This window comes from Octodon degus, unplaced genomic scaffold (genome assembly GCF_000260255.1).
Source record: "Octodon degus isolate 3935 unplaced genomic scaffold, OctDeg1.0 scaffold00233, whole genome shotgun sequence".
Lineage (NCBI taxonomy): Eukaryota > Metazoa > Chordata > Mammalia > Rodentia > Octodontidae > Octodon > Octodon degus.
The window spans coordinates 2,775,621-2,787,337 of NW_004524809.1; the positions used below are offsets into that span (position 1 = coordinate 2,775,621).

The 11,717-nt window shown below is 39.7% G+C and overlaps 1 protein-coding gene and 1 pseudogene across 5 annotated transcripts in view; one reads left to right on the forward strand and one right to left on the reverse strand.

The window, feature by feature from the left end:
- Positions 1-11,717, reverse strand: part of Tmcc1 (transmembrane and coiled-coil domain family 1) — a 248,757-nt gene that overhangs the window by 201,486 nt on the left and 35,554 nt on the right. The gene's annotated exons all lie outside the window — the stretch shown is intronic.
- On the forward strand, positions 9,888-11,074 carry LOC101571179 (annotated as a pseudogene).

An 11,717-nucleotide genomic window follows, 5' to 3' on the forward strand; every position in this document is an offset into this window, starting at 1 on the left:
GAGGAGGTCAGTGAAATGCCCTCAGGATTTATCCTGAGATCCTGTACCTCAGATTGTAGAACCTTTGTCAGTGTCAGCCATGTGGATGAGTCACAGCCAATGCTTGGCCAGGCAAGACCTTTCTGAACAGAACCCCAATGCACAAGAAATAATACTGAGAATCAACAAATGGGATTACATGAAAAGCTCCTGCACAGCAAAGAAAACCATAAATTGAGTGAAGAGATGACCTACAGAAGGGAAAAAATATTTTGCCAGAAACTCTTCAGACAAAAATACAAAGAACTCAAGGGGGCCCAGCCAGTTAGCTCAGTTGTTTAAGCGCTTGCTCATGCAAATGCAAACACAGGATGCCTCGGCTGGATCCCCACCTCCACCTGCCTTATCAGACCCGCCCTTAAGGCAGCCTGAACCAGCCCAAAAAAAAAATCATTCTCAACTTTTAACTACTACAAAGACAACAATATGCAATGTATTAATTATTGTAACTGTCCTACTAACCTATTTTAAAACTGTCTAACTGCCACTTCTTTCTCAATAAAGTTAATATTAAAAAAGGAAAAACTCAAAAAAATACTCACCCCCTAAAATAAAAGATCCTATCAAAAAATGGCGAGAAAAAAAGGACACTTAAAAGTACAAAAAGCCAATAATACATGAAAAAAAGATGCTCATCATTGTTGGCCATCATAGAAATGAAAATTAAAACTATGCTGTGATCCCTTCTTATACCAGGAAAAAAAATGACTATTAAAAAATCTAATAATGTGCTGACAAAGATGTGGGGAGAAAGGAGCCCTTCCTCATTGTTGGTGCGCATACAAACTAGTACAACCACTACAGAAATCAGTATAGAGATTTATCACAAAATTGGGAGTAGAAATTCCATTTGATCCAGCTATATCTCTTGTAGGTATCTTTGCAGAGGAGTTCATATCTTCCTATTACAGGCATCTGTGCACACCCACGTTTATAGCAGCACAGTTAAATCTCGGAAATGGCATACATGTCCGTCAGCAGATGAATGAATAAAGAAAATGCTACATATACACAACAGAGTACTACACTGCCATAAAGAAAGACAAACGTAGGCCAGGGAGATGGCTCAGTGAAATAAGCACCTCTCTGGCAAGTGCAAGGGCCTGCGTTCAATCCCCAGTTCCACAAAAAAAAAAAAAAGAAAGAAAGAAAAAAAGAGAGAAAGAAAGAAAGACAAATGTGAGGCATTCCTATTCAAATAGAAGCAACCTGAGAACACAGTATTAAGTGAAGTAAGTCAGGTACACAAGCTACAGTATCACATGATTTCTCTTATATAAAAAAGTGTGGGAAACTTAACAAGACTTTGTCTCAAAATAAAAATAACAAGGGCTGAGGATGTAGCACAGTATGGAGGCCCTGAGTTCCACGTCAATTACCAAAAAAAGCTCAATCATGTAGAGCCAAACACAGTGAATCAGGAGTATAATTCCATCTACTTAAAGGAGGCTGGGGCAGAAAGAACACAGTTTAAGATCAGCCTGGGGAGTTTAGCAATACTCTGTCTCAAAATAAAGAAGGCTTGGGAATAGCCCACGGTGGTAGACAGCTTGTTTAGTGTGATCAATGCTCTATTAAATTTAACAACAACAACCAAGGGATGGAGCTCAGTAGTTCTTGTTTAGCATGCTTGAGGCTCCTGGTTCCGTTCCCAGCACCCCAAAAGGAAAAAAAAGTTTCAAGCCAGTTATGATGGCACATGTCTATGCTACTTGGGTTGCTAAGACAAGACAATCACAGGATCAAAGCCAGCATGGACAAAAAACTGAAATTCTGTCTCAAAATTAAAAAAAGGGGGTTGGAGAGATAGCTCAGCAGAATAAGCACTTGCCTGGCAAGCACAAGGACCTGAGTTCAATCCCTGGTACCACCAAAAGAAAAAAAAAAAAGCAAGAAAAAAATGTAGAGAAAAAGTGATTTTGGGGGCCAGGGAGATAGCAGTAGAATAAGTGCTTCCCTGGTAAGCGCAAGAGCCTGAGTTTAACCCCCGCTTCCACCAATAAATAAATAAATAAATAAATAAAACAAAGGTCTGAGGATGAAGTTCACAGACCTTGACCTACCACATACAAGCCCTACAAAAAAAATAAAATAGATATTTCATTCCTGGATATCACATTTTAATTTCACAAAATATTAAAGGAATGAGATGTTCAAAATATATTACTGGGGGCCTACCCCTTAGCTCAGTTCTTTAAGTGGCTGCTTCAACAAAGCAGTCAGGCTCAGTTTGCTGTGGTTCGATCCCCACAACTCAAGCCAGCCAAACCTGCCCTGAAGGCATTCGGAGCAAAATATATTATTAAACATACCAGAAAAGGTCAGATAACAAAATGGTATACACACTATCATCCACATATGGATGAGTATGTGTACATAGGTATTTTTGTGCCTAAGTCAACCATGCACATATATATCTAAATGTCATTAGTTATCACTGAAAAGTATGGAAATCAGAACATTCTGATTAATATTTCTGAGCTTTTCTATAAAAAATGTATAATTAATTTTAGTATCAAATGAAAACAAATCACTTTTTAAAACCTTTATTCCAAAAAAGGGGAGGTGACACATGCCTATAATCCCAGCATTCGGGAGGTTGAGTCCAGATGATCTCTGTGAGTTCAAGACTAGCCTGAATGCTACAAAAGTGAGCATAAGGCCAGCCCCAACTGCATAGGGAAACCCTGTCTCAATAAAATAAAACAAAACCTTTATTCCACTAACCTATGAAAGTGAATATTAGAATGTGAACAATTCTGCTTTTCCTATCATCTTTGTTTCTACATAGTTAAAAAGGAAAAAAGAAAATATACTTATTACAGAACTAAGATCATTCTTTCAGTGCTTTGAGAATGACTGTGAGTAAAGGGGGTTGAAAGTAAACAGACACACTAATTACTTCAAGAATTATGACTGAAGGCAAGAATCTTTCAAGTGATTTATAATCTGTCAAGTGATTTATAATCTCTGGGTTTTTTTGTGTGTTTGTTTTTGTGGCCCACTCAGCCCACCCTGAGAGCAGGGTGCCTTCTGGTGCCAGGGAACTAATGGTGGTCCCTGTGCTTTGCCTAAGCTTGCCTAAGCAGGTGCATCAGACCACTGAGCTATCTTGCTGGCACCAATATACTTACTGTTAAAGGATTAAATCTTAAAGATTTAAGAATAATTAAGACAACCCAATTAAAAATTATAGAAAGGACTTGAATTACATTGCTCCAAAGTCCAAATGACCAACAGAAACACTTAAAAAGATGCCCACTTCATCAGGGAAATGTAAATGAAAAATCATAACAAGGCTACTTATTTCACATCCACTAGGATACAGGAACTTTGTATTATTTTGGCAGCTTTTCTATAAATTTACAACTTCTAAAATAGAAAAGATATCCAACTGGAGGCCTAGAGCCCACACAATGTCTCATGCAAATCTGTATTAAGGATCTGCACTAAGGAGGCCCAAAGGTCAGCTAGAAAGTTTGTACCAGAGAGGTGAAGGATCTGTGCCAGCAGACTGAGGGAACTTCACTGAAGCCAAGAAGTGATGCTCAAAATTAAGGAACAGAACTCCCGCGAAGAGAACCATAGCCATCCTCAGTAATAGTGAGGACCTGAGTTCCTCCAATGATGAAAACAGCCAAATTCATATCAGGAAAGCCATCATGACATTCTCTAGAAGAATCCACAGTGCACCTTCTCCTCTCCAGTTCTTTTTAATGTTGCTGACAATAATCCTCAGGTGAGCACCCCACCGATTCAATTCAGCTGGGTGTTACAAATAGACCATTAGCTAATGTACCACAATCAGAATTTTAACTATCAACCAGGTGATAAAAGTACCTTCTTTTCTCAGCAATAGAATCTTCTAACCTAAATGACTACCGAGAAGTTATATAGTAAAGAAAGAATCAACACAAGGAGAAGTATTGTGTCTCAGTGACATTTAAGCACAGGGCTTGAGCTCTGTTCCCAATGCCACACATGGGGGGGGCAGGAAAGGGGGGAGAAAGAGAAAAGAGGGCGGGGGAGTGAGAGGGGAGGGGAGGGAGAAGGGAGGCAAAAAAATAGGTAATTTTAAAAAACAGAACAAGAGGGCCAACAAGATAGTTCAACAGACTAAGCTCCTGCTTAGGCAGGCAAGTGCAGGGACCAGGTGCAATTCCCGGCCAGCCCGGCCCCCAGTGCTGAGTCAGCAACTGAGACCAGGCATTGGTGGCACACACCTATATTCCCAGCACTGGGGAGGCTGAAAACGGGAGGATCACTATGAGTCTGAGCTGCTATGAGTACAGGGCCAGAGGATCAATCCTGTACCAAATATATATTTTAAAAAAAAATCAAAAACAAATTCCTTATCATAAACCATCTTACCTCACCAAAGACATCCATACAGTGATGTATCAGACAATGAAATGTCTAATAGGTATCAATCAAAGAGATAAAGACACTCTGGGTTAGTCAGGCAGAGAGAACAGTGAACACTGCAAGTGGCTCGAGACCATGGTCTTACATCTGGGTGCAATAGAGGCCAGCATGTACCTAGAAGGGCAACAAAATTAGAATGGCCTCCCCAAAACAATGAGGTAAGCTTCAGAAAGCCAGGACTCCTCCTCATTCTTGAAATATGCTATTTTTAACACTGGCCAGAGGACTGATACAAAAATTTCCAAAACCTATAGCCAGACACAGTGGTACATGCCTATATTCCCAGCACTCTGGGAGGCTGAGGGAAGAATATTCCAAGTTTGAGGGTAGTCTGGGCAAGTTAGTGACTTAATGAGGCCCTCTCTTGAAATGAAAGCTAAAAAGGCTGGCAATACAATACAGTTCATTGTGAAGGACCATGGTTCAAGTTCAGCCAAAAGCCAAACAAACTCAAGCCATTGTCTGGGAGGAGGGCGAATAAACAAAGGAAAGAAAAAGTAAAAACAAAAATTGTGTTATGGTATGTTATGGTTTGTGTATAGTTGTCCCCCCCAAAGCCTCATGCAGTCTTGGGGTGGCTTTTGGAATTTGTGATTGATTGCTTTGGGTGTGGATGCAGCACCTGCCCTGGGGCAGGTAATTTGCATTACAATGTAAGGTGGGAAGAGAAGCCAGCTGCTTGAGCTGCTGCTCCTCCTCCCTTTGCTCTTGCTCTTCGCTGCCGCCATGAAAGGTTGCCCTCTGCTATGTGCTGCTCTGCCTTGGTGCCAGCTGAGTATTGACTGAAACCTCCCGTAACTGTGAGCTAAATAAACCTTTCCTTTCTTCATTTTGAGTGTCGGGTATTTGTCCCAGCAAGGAGAGAAGAGTAACTAAGACATGGTATGACCCTATTTATGTAAAATTCTATTATACTCATCTTTACATAAGGATATACTTTCAAAGAGACATGTGGGACAATGTTTAGTGTTTAACTTAAAAAAGAATTGGGAATGTAGCTCACTGAAAAGACTTTGGGTTCAATCCTAGCACAAGAAAAAAAAAGCTTGGGCTACAAGGGCAGGAAACTGGTCTCTTATTTACCACTATATTCCTAGTGCCTTATATAGTGCCTGAAAATAATAATGAAACTGGGAAGTTGAAAAGAAACTAAGAAATTAGGACTTTTAAAGCTATTTGTCCAGCTTTCTCATGCTCCAGAAAACAACAGTCACCCTAGTTCTGGCACCAAGGAAGTCTGGACAGACACATGCTTTAACATGTCAGGCTCACTGGTGACCACAGCTTGGCTGAATCCATATACACAGATGCTCCTGCTGTTCCTCCACCTTTCCTCTAAATTGAAGCTCTCCCATGCACTCTAGGAGGCCAACTAGCTGCCTTCGCAGTTTTGCCCTGCTGTAAAGAAACTCCTCTTTTCCATTTTTATGTGCTTTCATGTACTCTCACTGACAATCAGACAAATGAACCAGATAGGTGGGGCCCAGCTCCAGGCCTCTGGCTGAGTTCCTGATAAAAGAAGGAGGGTTCAATCAGTGTGTCAGAAGAAGTAAAAGTGACTGAGTGAAAAAATGAACATTCTAAGGGCTCCATGGGGAAGAAATGTTTTAGAAGTAAAAAAAAGAAATCAAAAACAACTCCAAATTTTCTGGACCAGTCTGAATGGGGCCCCTTTACATTGAAGGTTTTAAAGCTATTTTTCTAGCTTCCTGCACACAATCATCTCATGCTGGAAGTGAAAACTGCAACCTCATCACAGCCTGATACTGAGGGTTTCAATGAAACCTGAATTTCAATGTATGTATCTCTTGCTGTGATTTGGGCCCTTAGCCTGGTGAAAGCTAATGGGCCTACTTCCTGGCACTGGTTCTTCCCTGCAAGCACTGGACAGGAAGCATTTTTGTAGACAGGACATAGATTCAATCTCTAGTCCCTGAGGGCAGAGATTCTAGGACAGTGCTCTGATGGAGCCATCTGGGTATGATACCCAGGGATGTGCCCATGGCTTGGTCAGCCCTGGACTGGGGACAGTTTGGATAACCCCTATTCAGGAATCTCCTGTCTTTTTCTTCTAGCCAGTGCTAACTGACCACGCCACTTTACATACAAAAGAAAGTAAATTTTTAGAAACCTACAGGCCTAAAGTTAGACCAGTGATAAGTTCTATTCAGCAGTGCACTCCAGGCCTTGTCCTCCTTTTCTTTGCCATTTGGGCCTTCTTGAAAGCCAATTCTGGGATCACGAACTATCTATCTGAGGGAAATTTGGGTTCTTCATGCTTTGTGCAGTGGCACTAATTTGCAGAGACGTAAGTGGCACAGAGGACTAGAATGTGTCTGGAGATCTCTGTTGTGATTTGTATGAGAATGAAAGCTACTAATTCTGTATCAGAGCTCCCAATAGGAATTTGGGTTACCTATGACTTAGAAAAAGATCTTTCGTTTTGGTTTTTATTATGGTATGGCATAGCCTATGTATCTGAAATGCACTCTGATTTAACACAACTATTTTTTGATCTCTGTTAACTTAGCCATTGGCTTATCAGAGGTTAAAGAAATCTGATGGCAGGTAGCAAGTCCTACTGCAAATATATTACATAACAATCCCCAAACTATAAAGACAGAAGCTCAGCACTCACTCCTCCATGCCAAGTGACCCCAGGTGGTCAGGGTCTTAGCAGAGATGTCCATCTACTAGGATCACACTTTGAAAGAACACAACCTGTTCTTGGGTCGAGAACAATTCTGACAGCTCACCCGGCAGGAGCACATAGTGTAATGACCCTGCACCTGAAGCACCTCCCTTTGCTGTTCTGAGCTTTCCAAAACATTTTGCAGGAGCTGGTGGCTCACTTGTGATGCTGTGAAGGAAGCACACAGACCAAGGACACTGCTGGGCATCAACTTGCTCCAGTCACAGGACAAGCCTCTAACTGGGCAAAATTCACTAAAAACCACCAGGGTAAACTACATTACCACTAAGATTTCTAGAAGTAACAGTGGATAAGATATCCATAGCAGCTTTACTTTTGTCATTTGGAGGTCAAAGTTTTACAGTGAATTCACTTTTTGGTTTTGCATGCTTAAATTATGCATGTTGATTTGGGTGTTTCATTTGACTACAAGCTTTTGGCTATTTTGTTCTTTCTACTGAGATAACTGGTTATTCAAAGTTACTTATTTCAGCCAGCCCTTGCTGGAATGCAGGCATCACTTATCTTTCAGAATGTTCTGGAAAGCATAAAAATCTTTTTTTTTTAATTTTATTTATTTTTATTTATTACATTTATTTATTGTGTGTGTGTGTGTGTGTGTGTGTGTGTGTGTGTGTGGCCAGCTCAGCCCACCAGGGGGCAGGTCCGGCTGGCATGTGGTGCTGGAGGATTGAACCGCAGTCCCTGTGCTTTGCCAAACTTGTTTCAAGTAGGTGCTTTAGACCACTGAGCCATCTCTCCAGCCCTGGAAAGCATAAAAATCTTGATTGTACAAAAATCATATGCCGGGCCTGGTAGTGCATACATGCAAGCCCTGAACTCTGGGAGGCTAAAACCAGAGGATCACAAATTTGAGGCTCACCTTGGCAATTTGGCAAGACTGATTTAAAAAGGGTTAGGGATATAATTCAGTGCAAAGGCCCTCAATTCAATCCCAGCACAAAAAAAAAAAAAAAAAAAAAAAATCAGAATCAGGTGGCTTTAACCTGGTTTGGTTTGCTATGAACTTCATTTATATTTAACTATAAAGCTGATAAACTTGTATTACCATGTTATTTTATGACTTAAAATCTCAACATAAAAAAAAAATCTCAACATAAGTAGATCAACAAATAGTTTACATTGTGCCTATACTGCTAACTAATCAGGATTATATTTTAGGTATTTAATACCAAATATCTATTGCTTTCTGTATTTCAATTACAGCAACTTACAGGATTTTTCTTTGGAAAAATAACAAAATATCAACTATGCTTATCTACTACCTCAAATTTCATGAGTAATATAGAAATAAGTATTAACAAATGGGTATATATACACACGATGTTTATAAATGTACATGATATGAGAATATCCGAAACACTTGTAAATAAGTTAATTAACCACTTAACAATTTACTCCCAGCATCTTTCATGCAGCATGTTTGTTTATATACTAACTATCCCAAGGATAAGTCGTAAAGGTGTCATTTCAACCAGTCAATTTTCAGACTCATAGGACACACTTATGACTTTTATGTCAACTATTTTTTCCATATTTTTTTATTTAGAACATTATATATACCTTTAGGTTTGTTTCTAGTAAAATCTATTAAGTTCTGGTTATTTTCTTTTACTAATTTGTGATTGTATGTGAAAAATAACCTATAATTTTGTACAATAATCTATAAAAACTTTTATAAGTACATTAGATATAATTTTTATACTTCTTTAGAACTCAGTGATATTCTTTTACAATACAAAATGGGCGTGTTTGGGACACTGAGACTTAATTGGAAGTGCCAAAAGGTCTGCAAAAGAAAAAACTGAGAAAGAGAAATGTTAGCAGATCAGAGAGGAAAAGTCTGGGTTATGAAATGGAAAAACACCTGGGCTCTCCAAAAAAATGAAGACAAAAAAAAAAAAAATCCCTTACTGTCAACTCTTTATAGTACAGAACTTGAAAGAAAAAAATAAAATTTTAAAAATTCCAATAGTGGTCAATGATTCTAATAATTCTCTGTGGTGTTGAACTATCCTGTAATCAAAAAACAAGAAAAAAAACATTACAATACAATATTTATGCACCTTCTGGACCAAATAATATGAAACTCACTTGTTATTTATTCAAAACAAAGGAGATCAAATAAGTCATTTATAACAGATTAGTTCTACTAGACCAAATAATGGAAAAAATATTGGATGACAAAATGCCACACAGAATGTCCATCATCAATATATTCACTATTATGTTCAGTGAACAGTCATTTTAATGAAATTATACCACCCACAGGGCCAGCCAGATAGCTCAGCAGATTAAAGGGACAGGACACAGGGATGGGTTTCAATCCTTGGAATGGATGGGGATTGAGACTAGGGGTAGTGGCATGAGCCTGTAAACCCAGCGCTTGGGAGGCTAAAAACAGGAGGATCACTACAAGTCCAATCTGTGTAATGAGACCTTGTAGACCCACAGGAAAAAAAAAGTCAATATGACAGTGTAAAATGTGTTGCTAAAGGACAATAATGCAAAAAGAATTCAAAAAGAGACTAGACACTACTATGCAGATTGTAATGTGCTGTGCCTCAAATGTTTTAGGATATACTATACACAGGGAACTTTCCAGAACACACTGAGAGGTGGAGGAGCGGCGGCTGCTCAACCTGCACACAGCTACCCACTCCTTCCTGTCTACCCAACTGCGGCCTAGCCCACTCACCGCCTGTAGAAAATGGTGAAGGAAACAACTTATTACGATGTTTTGGGGGTCAAACCCAATGCTACCCAAGAAGAACTAAAAAAGGCTTATAGGAAACTGGCTTTGAAGTACCATCCTGATAAGAATCCAAATGAAGGTAAAAAGTTTAAACAGATTTCTCAAGCTTATGAAGTTCTCTCTGATGCCAAGAAAAGGGAATTGTATGACAAAGGAGGAGAACAGGCAATTAAGGAGAGTGGAGCAAGCGGAGGTTTTGGATCCCCCATGGATATCTTTGATATGTTTTTTGGAGGAGGAGGAAGGATGCAGAGAGAAAGGAGAGGTAAAAATGTGGTGCATCAGCTCTCAGTTACCTTAGAAGATTTATATAATGGTGCCACAAGGAAATTGGCTCTGCAAAAGACTGTGATTTGTGACAAATGTGAAGGTCGAGGTGGTAAGAAAGGAGCTGTGAAGTGCTGTCCCAACTGCCGAGGTACTGGAATGCAAATAAGGATTCATCAGATAGGACCTGGAATGATTCAGCAAATTCAGTCTGTGTGCATGGAGTGCCAGGGCCATGGAGAACGCATCAGCCCTAAAGACAGATGTAAGAGCTGCAACGGAAGGAAGATTGTTAGAGAAAAGAAGATTCTAGAAGTTCATATTGACAAAGGCATGAAAGATGGCCAGAAGATAACATTCCATGGTGAAGGAGACCAAGAACCAGGGCTGGAGCCAGGGGATATTATCATTGTGTTAGATCAGAAGGACCATGCTGTTTTTACTCGACAAGGAGAAGATCTTTTCATGTGTATGGATATACAGCTGGCTGAAGCACTGTGTGGCTTCCAAAAGTCAATATCCACTCTTGATAACCGAACGATAGTCATCACCTCTCATCCAGGTCAGATTGTCAAGCATGGAGACATAAAGTGTGTGCTAAATGAAGGCATGCCAATTTACCATATGAAAAGGGTCATCTAATCATTGAATTTAAGGTAAACTTTCCTGAAAATGGCTTTCTCTCTCCTGATAAACTCTCATTGCTGGAAAAATTCTTACCTGAGAGGAAGGAAGTAGAAGAGACCAATGAAATGGATCAGGTAGAACTGGTGGACTTTGATCCAAATCAGGAAAGATGACGCCATTATAATGGAGAAGCCTATGAGGATGACGAACATCATCCCGGAAGTGGTGTTCAACGTCAGACCTCTTAATGGGGCCAGTGAATAATGCTCACTGCTGGCACATGGTGTGCAGTAGTGAGTGCGCGAAGGACTAGAATCAGCATATGCTCACTACTCGCTATTGGTTTTGTTTCAATATTCAATTATAGTAGTGTTTTAAAAGTTAAATGAAGAATAAACACAAATACAAAGGTCCGACTTCGCTCTGTAAGTATGATGACTTCAGTGTGCAAGATGAAGTTTCATGCCTGTAAAAAGTACCTAACCCTGGTGTCTGTTAGACCATGCCTTGTGATCAATTTCAGTTGTATACATGGACAAGCTTAGACTGAAATGCTAGATAATATGTGTTGACTTTAGTGTATGACCCTTCTTTGTTAAGCTATGGATTAAAGCTATTTAACTGGCAACCAGAAAAAGGAAAACGGTTTGTGGAAGTGCTGGTCTGTCTATAGTTATTTGTATTAAGTGGGACTCATTGTGATGCCTCTGCATTCTACAGCCTCAACTATTACTTGAAGGTGGCATAATATATAATTTAGCCTGTGATAACAGTGATAGAAATGATACCTTTCTAAAGAAGGGGTTTATCATAATGCTGCTTAAGGGCCTGCATTTCTAGGATTGCAGTCCTTTCTGCTGTGCCATCTTTTCATATATATATATATATATA